The following is a 12,187-nucleotide window of genomic DNA, read 5'->3' as shown; positions in this document are numbered from 1 at the left end:
AAGAGCACCGACTTGGATTTAAGCCCACCTGGAACCTTCAGCAAGTTACTTGGCTTCTGTTTAACAGATCTGAGCCTCAGTTTCCCCAACTGTAACAAGGGGAATAAAACAACCATCCCCCTACCGGAGGCGACATAAGCATTCAAGACAAGAACCACAAAAGGGTCCAGCGTGTCTCCTGGAATGGGAAAGTGCTCTCCATAAGTGACTGCACAGGATATGGGAGACTTATGCCAAGTTTAGCCAAGTCACTCCATTTCATAGATAAGCAAATGAAGGTTCATAGAACGGTCATCTCCCCCACCCCTACCAACAAGGTCACAGAGCCTATCAGGGATAGAACTGGAATTCTAAGCTCCTTGGCTGGGCTCTTTCCTTCAGAGCCCAGAAAGAAAATGGCTTCTTTGCAACCATCCTTGTTGAGCTAAAATAGTTTAAAATGTCTTCTTTTCCCAACTGTCCCCACAGTGGGTCCCAGTGCAGAGTTTACCAGACACCCCTCATCTACTCTCCCAGCCCTGATTAGTGTGTAGGTACCATTCTTCTTCTACTCTCCCCGACACCTGGCTGCCCACACCTGGTCACATGTCCCCACCTTCACCAGCAAAGAGTTCCAGGTGTGGAACTTAGGACTGCAAGGCAGAGGGGGCTGAGGGGCTGGAGGCAAGGATCCCGGGGGCCGGGGAGCCTCTTTCCCATGATTTTCTCTCAGATTGCAAGCTCTTTCAGCAAGAAGTCCAGACGTGAGACCGGCTGGGGTCCCGGGGGACACCATATTCACTCTGCAAATGTCTGCCGACCTCCCAGGATACCCTAGACTCTGTGCAAGACTTCGGGGAGGACCCAGAGCTAACCCAGTCACTGTCTACACTCCATGATGCTCAGGGTCAGGGCAGAGAAGCCAGCAGGCAAAGAAGGACCTGCTTGCCTAAGAACAAACACCCCTCAAGGGGAACTCCAGACACACGGAAGTGCAGGCAGCAGCAGTGTGACCCCCTCCGGGGCTCACAGCCCACTGTCCGTCTGGGTGTCACAACCCCACTAACAGATCCGAAGGGCCTAGCAACAAACTCTGGGTCCCCCAGGGGATGTCTGCAATGGGACCAACTTGCAGAGAGGGGCCCACTTCTGGAGAAGGAAGCTGGGGGCACTGTCCACGCCCCTCCCCCAGCCTTCTCCTTCCCTCCTTCCCTTCACCCTTCTCCCCCATCCCCTCCCCTGCAACCCCAGCTCCTGCCCCTCCCCCTCTCCAAGAGTCCTATTAATAACTTGTGATACCATTAGCTTTTGCTGTCACCAGCACTGACAACTCAGAAGCCCCCGAGAGCTGTCTGCAAAGACACAATAAATGAGAACTCTTAATTAACACCTTCCTTAACTAAATAAATTAATTTTATGCGGTCATGATGTCAGCGATGTGACTTGCTGATGACAGAGGCGACTTGGAGAGACTCTGCAAGAGCTGTAGGGCAGGAGCGGCGTGTTAACCTCTGCAGGCCTTGGAGGGCAGCAAGACCATGGGCTGAGGGCCTGGCATCAGGGCAGGGGACCCGGGCCTGGGTAGCAGCCAGGGGAGTCAGTGGCAGTGAAGCCAATGAGAAGACAGAGAACTTCCCAGCTCTCCCTCTTCCTGAGCAGCCTCGGCAAGCGGCTTAGCTTCTCTGGGCCTCTGTTTCCTCATCTGTGAAATCTCCTGTCAGGTCTCTTTCTTGGGACCATGGAGAAGACTAAAAGGTGCTGGAGAGAAGGGTTTTATAAACTGTAAAGGGCTGTGCACGTGTGAGCAATGATAGCACGCCTTCCACCGCTGGAGAGAAGGGCTAGTGGGGTCATTCTCCTGCACTTCCCTCACTGTACCCACACGCAGGAAGAAATGCTCCCTCGGCAGCCCCAAGCCTCCCTGAGGACACCCTAGGACAAGGAGGACACCTCCAAGAACAACACTCTCAGAAAGCCTCCGGTGTCCCCCAACTCAGCTGAGCGCTTAGAGCTGATGCAACCAGGACGGCGGTCCTTGCCCCCCTGGCCCCCATCAGAGTGAAGATCTCCCCGTGCCCCCTGGCTGACCCTGCCCCCGTCTGCAGGAACCTCTCATCCAGCCCCAGGTCAAAGACCAGGAATCAGCCCCAGCCTCTGACTTCAAACCAGACCTGGAGAACTCAGCCCTGGCTCTGCCCCGGCCTCTCACCAGTCTTCATCTGGGATCCAGCACGAGGCCCCAGCTGTTGCTGGAGGAGGACCCTGACTGCAACCCCTGGCCAAGCCCCCAACTGGCCCACGCTGATGCCCCTCTGCCCCAGGGCCAGTCTGTGCCCTGGCTGGGTGCCAGGCCCAGGACACTGTCCACCCAGTCCTCAGGACCATACTGTGCTCTAACCCATGTCAGCCTCACCCTGGGGGAGACCGAGAGGCCCCCCTTCCCCTGTGGTTCCCACGGCTGGCACCTTCTCCCCTCCTGCTCATTCTATCCCTCCAACACTTGCCTGTCATTAGCCACTCTCCACAGGTAGTGCTATTCGCAGGGATCTAACACAGAGACAGAAGGCAAATCACCAAGGACCAGACAGTATCGCTGGGCAGAGCAAGGACCGAAGAGTCACCTAGAGATTTCCCTGTCTGCCTCTGAGAAGGAGGCAGAGTTCACGATCCTCACTTCCCTGAGCCTGGAGAGCAGGAATTCCAATCCATTCATTCATTCATTCATTCATTCAAACGTTTACCGAGTATCCTCTACTGGCTAGGCACACAGGGCAGGGGGTGGGGTGGTCCAGGCAAGCACCTGCTTTCCCGCAGCTCACAGGCAGGGCAAAGATAAGACCTGTTCCCAGGAAACCAAACCAACTGTTTCACAATTGCTATTTCACTTGCTTCCAACACACACACACACACACTCACACACACACACACCCCTAGGTGGAGGAAGTGAGGATATACCTTCAGAGAAGCGTGAGGGGGAAGCTGACCTCAGGAAGGCCTCCAGCCACCGCACTGGGCACAAGGGTCGGAGGGAGATGGCAGGATCTCTGCCCATCACTGATGCACCGGGACAGAGGCCCTCGTTGGTGGCTGTGGGGACACAGAGTGCTGTGTTAGTAATTGACCTCAGGTGGGGAGGTAACGAGCAACGATGTCATCACGTCTCCAGGCCCAGGGCTGACACTCAGTGACCTGGTGCAGAGGAGGAGAAGCCAGGAGCAGAAGCTGGGCCAGGACAGCAGAAGAACAGCCACTGGCCTCTCCCATGCGTGGCATTTTGAGCCAGGCAGAATCAGAGAGGCCGAGGCCAGAGCCCAGGGCTGCACAGGTCTGCCATGTGGATGGCAGAATTGGACTGCCTGGGCTTCTTAGCCTCATGGAGAGTTTCCTTGACTCCAGTTCCTCTGACTTCCCAGGAGCCTCCATGAGCCTGAAGTGATCTCTGTCTGGGAAGGAGCAGAGCCCAGCGGGAGTCCCGGCTGCATGTGACCAGCTGTGTGACATCAGTGTCAGTGTCCATGTACTTCGGTGTCCCCCATCTAAGAGACGGGGCAACTAGTGCTCTCCTTGCAAGGCTGTGGCATTAGAGGAGCCACTGCTCTTGACTCAGGGCTGCGAACACAGTGAGTGCCTAGCCATTGGGAGTCACCCCATCTTTGCGGCAGGCAAAGCTGGCTTTCCAGCCCCAGAGCCCCAGGGACCAACCCCAAAGAGGGAAGGGCCTTCAGGGTGCCTGATGTCCCTTTGCCCAAAGTCCTTCCACAGCCTCCCTTCAGGTGGCTCTTGGCGTCAGCTTGTATGCCCCAAGGGACGCAGCACTCACTGCAGGGCAGACATTGGGAGGGAGCTCAACGAGAGGGAGGGTTCTCCTACTAAGTTGGAATGTGACCCCTTGGAACACCCACAGGTCCCCAGTAGCCTGTACCTGCCCCACTCCCGTTGAGCCCTGCACTTGGGCCTTCACCAGAGTCCATGCCTGAGTTCAGCTTCTCTGGTCTTTCAATCAGTGCTCCTTGGAGAAAGTCAACCTGAGGACGTCACTCCCCTTCCCTTCACCCTGATATCATTCCCCCTGGTCCCCAGTCATCACACTGAGCTCTCCCAATGCCACAGGGTCTCCAGTGCCTCCAGTCACATGGAACTGGGGCATTACTGCATTAACAAGTGTTCCTTCTCCTGTGATTCCATTTTGGAAGCTGGGACTGTTGACCTCATTCACCCAAAGGAATGACTTCCTAATGGTGGAATTATGGATATCAGGGCATGTTGGTAGGAGGGAGATTTGCAGATAAGAGCCTTCTTCTTCCTCTCCTTTTTTTAAAAGATTTTATTTATTTGTTTTGTTTTAGAGAGACAGCGTGAGTGGGGGCAGCGTCAGAGGGAGGAGAGAATCTCCAGCAAACTCCACAGAGAGCCCGGAGCCTGATGCGAGCCTTGATCTCACAACCCTGAGATCATGACCTGAGCTGAAACCAAGAGTCAGATGCTTAACCCAACTGAGCCACCCAGGCGCCCTGATGAGAGCCTCCTTAGTGCCCCTCCAGTCATTGGCTGGTAACCCAATGGGATGCCATACTTCCCTTCCAGGTAAGATTTTTCCTACACAGAGCCTGGGCATGCTTTGGAGCCTGAAGCCTACCCTTCAGCAGGAGGGCTCAGCCAAAGCAGCTGGGACAGCTGTGACTTTAAGAATAACTTCTGAGCCCACAGAAGTGAGGACAGGAGGGCATTGATTTTGGGGCCTCTTGGAGACTGGGATCTGAAATCAATCTGGCAATTAATAGGCCAGGTGTGAAATGGCTGCTGGATTCCAGGCTCTCCCATCCCCCGCCCCCAGGTTCCTCTCCTTTTCTGAAGGAGGGGCTCTGCTGCTCCTGTTGGTGCCTCTGCTCCCTGCCTCCTGGTGACAGCTACTGAGGAGTCCCGCGGGCTGGACTTCTTTCAGGACGATGTCACCTGTGCAGGGCCATAGGGTGGGCTGGGAGGAGGGGGAGCCGCCCCGCCCCCGCCAGGCCCACAACACAGAGGTTGGGGCAGCCTGGGCTGCTGGGATCACCCTGGCCAAATCCAAGCAGCCGCTAGGGACCCTTTCCAGCCCCACCACCTCCACGTCCACATCCTAGGTAGGGAGGAGAGCAGAGCAGAGCAGGGGTTTCCGGGGACTGAATTTCCGGAAGGCCAGTACAGGGGGAGCAGAGAGATGTCTGTCCTACATTCTCTACCTGCCCACCTGACCAAGACTGGGGGCTGCTAACAGTTGAAACAATTTGGCTCAGCATCCCCCTAACCAACCCCCACTCCAGCCCTCCCACACCTGGAGAAGAGAGTGGCTTGTCAAGATTGCCTAAAATGGGGGAGGGATGGGGTTTCAGAGAAGTAGGGGCTGTCCTGGGAGATCCACAGCACTGCCTTGGAAAAGCTCAGGATATTGGGGGCTCTGTTTTCCCTTTCTGCCCCTCTCCTGTGCTGTGTGAACTTGGATGATTCCCCTCCCCTCTCTGAGCCTCCAGGCCCCACTTATCCCAGGAGGGTGGGACCAGAGGATCTGTCAGGGGGAGGTGGGCTCTCAGGGCCTGGACCATGACCCTAGGGTTTTCCACAGTGGGCAGCAAGCAGGGGGCCTTACCAAACTCAGCACCCCAGAGGCCCCCAGAACAAGTAGGCTGGTTGCAGCCGGGTCCCCGTAGGTCAGGATTCATTTGAGTTCTTGCACCCCAGATCCTGGACACCAGCTCTCTCCCCTCCCTCCTGAGCCTGAGTTGGGGTGGGAGGCTAGTATCTGGAAGGGCTCAGTTCGACCCTGGGCTGCTGCACACCAGCACCCAGGGCCACCACAGTGAGCGGCAATGGAGCTTTGCGAATTTGGAGGCTGCTGGAACTTCCAGAGCCGGGTAGTTGGACCTTGAGAATATCCTATTTCCCAAGAACTTCACGGCCCTCTCCTCAGGTCTGGTGGCAGCAGTCCCCACCCTTAAGCAGGAGCCCAAGAGCCCAGAAATCCAATCACAGGCCCCCACTGCCTCTCCTGACCCCAGATGGACTCCCCAAACCACGCCCCCACACATGATCTGAGAAAGTTCTGGCTGAGGGACTCCCCTGCTGATTCTGCCTCCTGACCCCTGCTTCCAGAGCTCAGTCACCTCCTAGCAGAGGCCAATGGTGAGAGCCAAGAGAGGTTCTTGCTCTGGGAGGACTCGGGAAAGGTGTCTTCTTCTTCTTTAAGGACCTAGTAGCTTAGGTGTGGGCCGGAAGTATCTCATTCCTCCTCTCTTGTCCCTTAAATCTTCCCTGTCTCCTCCTCATCCTCTCTGTCCTCCTTCCCCACCCAATGAAAGATAGAATCATTCTAACATAGTTAACTATGGCCTTTGTCAGATGGCACACAGGTGGCCAGAGAGAAGAGATCCATCTACTTACCTACCTGCATTTTACACATCCATCCATCCACCCATCCATCTACTCTCCCATCAATGAATCCAACATCCATCCATCCATCCATCTATGAATCCATCCATCCATCCATCCATCCATCCATGAATCCATCCATCCATCCATCCATCCATCCATCCACCCATCCACCTACCCACTCATCCACCTACCCACCCATCCACCCATCCATCCATCTATCCATCCATCCATGCATCCATCTATCCATGCATCCATCCATCCATCCACCCATCCATCTATCCATCCATCGACACACACACCCATCCACCCATCCACCCATCCAACCATCCAGCATGCCCTCTGCCTCTAGTGTCAAACCAGGGGCCAGGCAGACCAAAAAGGAATCCAAAAACCTCTGTATCCAGGAAACTCCAGGCCAACTGCCTTGGGGCAAAGCTGGGTGGGCAAGACCCCAAGGCACCCAGGTACCCAGCAAACTATTCTTCCCAAAGAGACAAGGATAAAGCCAACCAGTCACCAGGGAGTGACTCAGGCATCCCTAATATCCACCACTCAAGGGGTTATAGAGTAGCTGAGAAGAAGGACAGTCAGCCATCTCCCATCCCCATCGGACAGGAGAAAAGCATTATGCCAAGCGAATTGTGTGAGTGGAGGTGAGGAGGCGTTCGATAAGTAAGTCGGAGTACAGTGCCTGAGGACAGAACGGGGGGCAGAATGGCCCAGCTAAAGAGCTGGCGTGCAGGGAGACTGGCAGAGAGTGCGTAGGATGGGGTCACCCCCTTTGTTATCACCCACATTCCATCACCAGCTCCTCTCTGGCCTGCACACATGCAGGGTGACCCCAGACCCTCTGATGTGCATCTCTTCTGCTGTCCAGGAGGCCCCCCTCTCGGGCCAGTTGGCTGGGAGTCGATAGAAGCAGTCACAACCCCCATTACCTCTCCATTGCCCACATTTCTTTCCCTCATTTTTCTTGCTAAGAGACAGTTTTTAAAAATGAGTCCCTGAGCTCAGCCCTTTCCAGCCTCGTTAATTTCGTGCCCCACCTCATTTGTTCGGGGGACCTACTTTCCCCTCGCCCGCTGCCGCCTTCCTCCCGCCAGCTATATTGGGATCTCTGTTCCGTCCTCAGTAACCTTGTGTGCCGTTCAGAGTTCTGCGGCTGTTTTTCCCTGCCAAAGAGCTCTGGACTCGAAGGGACCGCAGAGATCATCTGTTCACCTCCAACCCCCTCCCCATGCCCGAAACTGGAATCCCTTTTCCAGCATCCCTGCCCAAGGTTATCCTGTCCCAGCTGCATTCCTCCAAGGACGGGCTGAGTACTGTCCACAAGACAGCCTCACCACTGCAGGAAAGCCTTCCCCGGGCCCGGTTGCTTCCAGAAAGGTGGAACCCACCTGGGGGTGACTCCTTGCCCTGGTTTCCTCTGTGTGTTCTGTCTGCATCAAGTTCCCCACATGCTCTCATCAGCCTCCAAGAGCAGGGCTCATGGCATGCATGTCTTGGACGTCCCTTGGACCACACATTCTTTGGGTACCTTGGGTATGCAGGACATGTCCTTTGCTTTCAGTCCTGCCAGGGATGGGGCCCTCGCTCCTGTCCCTGTGCCTCCAGCAGCCACTGGGGTCAGTGCTAACCTAGAAACGTCTTCCCCATTTCAGCTGAAAATCGCCTCTTGCTCCACCCCATTTCTGGAGCTAACTCTGCCTTCAGGAGTCCCCCAGAGCAAGCAGAATGCCTCTTCGGTGGGGCAGACCTTCAGGTGTTTAAGAACAACCATCACCTCCTTCCCAAGTTCAATGCCAGAATTCCTTCAGTCATCCTACCTCTGGCCTGGGTCGTGTGGCCCAGGCACCTACACTCCTCCGCAGTTTATCATTGTCGGTCCGTGGGTGTGGTCCCTCTGGCCGTGGTCTGAGCAGAGCTGGCAGATGTCACCTGTCACAGCTGCAGGAGCTTGCCCTGCAGCCTCTCCCAACTGGCTCCGGCTGCTGGCTCCCCAGGAGAGCCAGGCTCGGAACAACTTCACCCACTCTGCGTCTCAGGTAGACAAAGCATGCAGGGACAGGGCCCCTTCTCACCCATGAACCCCCAAGAGGTCTATGCCTGGCATCTCCGTACCTGACTTTTCTCTCCCTCCTCATCCCTGCTATCAGGCCTTGCCCACATACACCTGCTCTATGCAGATCTTCAGCCTCCCGACCCTTACCCTGGGCCCTGTACAGTGGCTGATGCTGCCGGCCACCTCTCTTTGCTTTTATGATGCCCAGCCCTGTTCCAGTCCTCCAGCTCTTGAGGGACTCTTGTCCCCGTCAGGTGCTCAGCCTCCCACTCCACCCCTGCAGTGCAGACCGTCAATGGATTTGCACCCTCAGCCCACCCCTCCTTACCCTGCACTGGCTCTGACTCCTGCCTGCTTGCAAAGACCCTCTGAGCGGGCTGTCCCCAATCTACCTCGTGGCACCCATGGAGCTGTGAACAGGGCTTTCTCCGCTTTCTGAAGCCCTACTTCTCCTTCAAGACCAAGCCCTGACTCATGTCTTCCAGAAAGCATTGTGCGATGTCCCCATGTTACTCAGGGTCCCTGCCATACCCATGTCCCCTTCTAGCTACAGTGATCGTGCCCAGAGGATCCTGCCCGCTTCCAAAGAGCGGGATCCTGCCCACTTCCAGGTGGCACTGATTGGACAGGGTGAAAACATGGCCCTTGCGGGCAGCCTGGAGCAAATTGTATGACCTGGCGCATGGACCTCGGCTCAGTGGGGTGGAGACCATCTCACAGGGCTCCTTGGGGTTTATAGGCTGAGGATCTGGCAAACTGGAGCAAGGGTCCAGAACAAGGAGGATGAGCAGGCAAGCAGAGGGAGAGGCGGTCCCAGGAAATAGGGGAGGGGATGAGGGCAGAGAGACCACTGAGAGAAGCACCCCAGGGCTTCTGGGCCCCGGGTCCCCCTCACTTTCTGGCCAGGGAACCCCTTGGATGAACTTCTGGCCTTCATGACAATGCTCTGCTGCCCCGGCAGATGGAAGCCCTTTGCCCTGCAGGCTCCTAGGCAACCTTTTTGTGTCAGGGACCTTAATACAGGGAGGCTCAGAGCCCCTGAACTGCCAGAGGGCTGATTCCTTCCACTCACAGAGGGCCGTCTGAGCAGCCCCAGGGCCCCTTTGTGGGGAAAGAGAGCCAAGGAGACAGACAACCTGAAAACACCAGACAGGGGCACAGAAGGGACCACAAGGAGTTATCAGGTCACATGCCCTCTTGGAGGACCCATCAGGATTACCCGCTGTTGCACTGAATTCAGGCTCCCTGTCCCCAGGAGCTCCTGCACCCCACACCAAGTACCATATAGGAGTCCTAGCAACGGGGTGCCCATCACAGCTGGGGTGAGGCTGAGGCTGTCTTGGGGGTGTCAAGGCAGGAAAAAGACTGAGAAGAATGTCCTGACCGGCCTCCATGGTGGATTAAGGAGGGAACTAAGGCCCAGGGAGAGTGGTTAAGGCCAGGGATGGAGAAGGCCAGGCAGGGCAGGCACACACTCTGGCTCCCAAGAGAGGCTTGATGTTTGGAGCACATCTCGCAGCCTCTCTGGGGAGATCTGGTTTCCTTCCTGGTTTCTGCACGACCTTGGGCCAGTCACCTCCACTCCCCCCAACCCGGTTTCCTCCTGCATCTTAAAGAGGCCTGAAGCTCCGTGTCAGGATGTGGAGTTGGAGTGCCTAGCTGCTGCCTGGAGCCAGGCTGTACTCGGGGAACTAGGCCCCATGACCTTCCAGAGCCAACACCCCCTGCACCCCTGCAGGGCCCCTCGGACAAGATGGCGCCAGGGGCCTGGGCCGGAGGAGTCCGCTCAGACTCCTCACCTACAGGGCATGTGTGCCTGGCGGAGGCTTCCCTGGCCCCCTGCTTCCCAGGGTCTCGGGCCCCCCCTGGGGCTCTCCAGCAACCGTTCGTCTGGGCCCATCGTCTCTGTTGCTCCATCCTAGTCTGGGGGCGAGGCTCTAAGTGTGTGTGCGTGATGGTGAGAACGGGTGCTGGTGTGCTCACTTTTGTGTGGAAACCACAAGGGAATGTGTCTGTGGTCAGGCCGCACCCCACAAAGAGCAAACCGGGGATTCAGCTTCTGAAAAATGGACCACCGCGTCCATCCCAGGTGTCCGAGCCTCACAGCAGAAGACAGGAAGGAAGAGCGCCGGGGAGGACGCCAAGGCTCTGAGAGCGGCAGTGGTTGGCCCAAGGTCCCGCGTTGAGGTCACCACGGGGCCTGAGCTGCCTGGCTCCCAAGTTGGCAGGGCCCCTTCCTCAGACCATTTGCTCCCCGTCCCCCAGCCCTGCTGAGCGGCATGCAGCACCCTGGGCCCAGCTACAGTGAGCCCTGGGGCCCCGGCCCTGCCCCACTGAGGACTGATGCCTGGGCCGCCCGGGGCCGCCCGGGGCCGCCCGGGGCTTCACGCTTAGGCTGCCTCTCACTGTGCAGAGCGGATTTGCCCAGACAGAGGCTCTGACCTGGGCCTCCCCACTCACCAGGCCTCTCCACTTCCTCCTTCCCAGGCATGAAGCCAGGGCCCGAGGAATGGAGCCCTCTCTCTGTGTCACCCCCAACCCTACTGTCCCCGTGTGCAGCAAGAAGGCAGCTGAAAGTCTGGCCAGGAGGAAAAGGAGAGGCTGATGTTTGAATGTCAGGGGACAGTGGAGAACAAGGGCTGTGATGTCTTCAGCCGCCCATCCACACCCCTCCCCATTTTACAGAAAGAGAAAGAGAAGCCCAGAGGAGGGAAGCAAGCAGGCAGGGCCTCTCGCTGGCCTGGCGGATCATCATGGAGAATTCCTGGTCGAGAGGGTTCCCTGTCTGCCCTTCCTAACTAGTCGGGCTTACGTCAGGGAAGGAGGTGGTCCAGACCATTTCTGCCAGCCTCGGTGTTCATCGAGAGGACCAGAGCCATGCTAGCTTGGGAGGGGGGATCCCCCAAGACACTCCCGTCCCAGAGTGCCCAGGATTCCCAGGTTTTAGCACTGCAAGTTCCACATCCCTGGAAACTCCATAGTCCCAGGCAAACTGGGACAGTTGGTCCCCCTATTCTATCTAACCAACAGGGGACATCTCTCAGTGCGTCCCTATATTGTGGGGCCAGACTGGAGTCACAGATGGTGGGGGAGAGTCATAGAAGCCATCAGCTTCACCAGCCTGCCTCTCAGCCCATCCTTACCCACCTCTGCTTGAATGCCCCCAGATCCCAGGGGCTCACCACCACAGTAGGCACCTTCATTTGTTATGGAGCCTCTCCAAGTGCCAGAAAGTTCTTCTTCCAGCAGGCTGACAGCTGCCTTCCCGTGGCTTCTCCCCCTCCCCTTCCCCTGCCTTCCTCCCGCTCCTGAGAACAACCAGAAGACACATGTCTTCTTCTAGGTCCTCGCCCTTCAGACACTCAAAAGCTGTGATCACACCCCCTGGGGTATCTCGGGCACGTCTTCTCCAGTGAGTGAGTTCCAGGCCCCCTTGCTTCATCCAGCCTTGATGTGTTGAAGATGAACAGACAGCAGCCACTGGGGTCCACCCTCTCACCCGACTCCCACCATGCTGCCCTCATGATCCGCCCCAGCTTCATTCCTTCCCGGGGCCTCTCTTCTATCAGCATATCCCACTGGGCTCCAACTGCTCCCCCCTGTAATCTCACACATTAATTGAGCACCTACTGCATGCCAACCCTGTTCAGGGTGCCAGGGATAGGCCACCGAATGGGACAAATACCATTTCTGACCTCACCAGGGCTGCCAGTCTCCTGCACACAGAATACAACCCTACGA

This window comes from Mustela nivalis, assembly GCF_964662115.1.
Source record: "Mustela nivalis genome assembly, chromosome: 2".
Lineage (NCBI taxonomy): Eukaryota > Metazoa > Chordata > Mammalia > Carnivora > Mustelidae > Mustela > Mustela nivalis.
The sequence above is the reverse complement of the archived record's forward strand: the minus strand, read 5'-3'. Positions refer to the sequence as shown.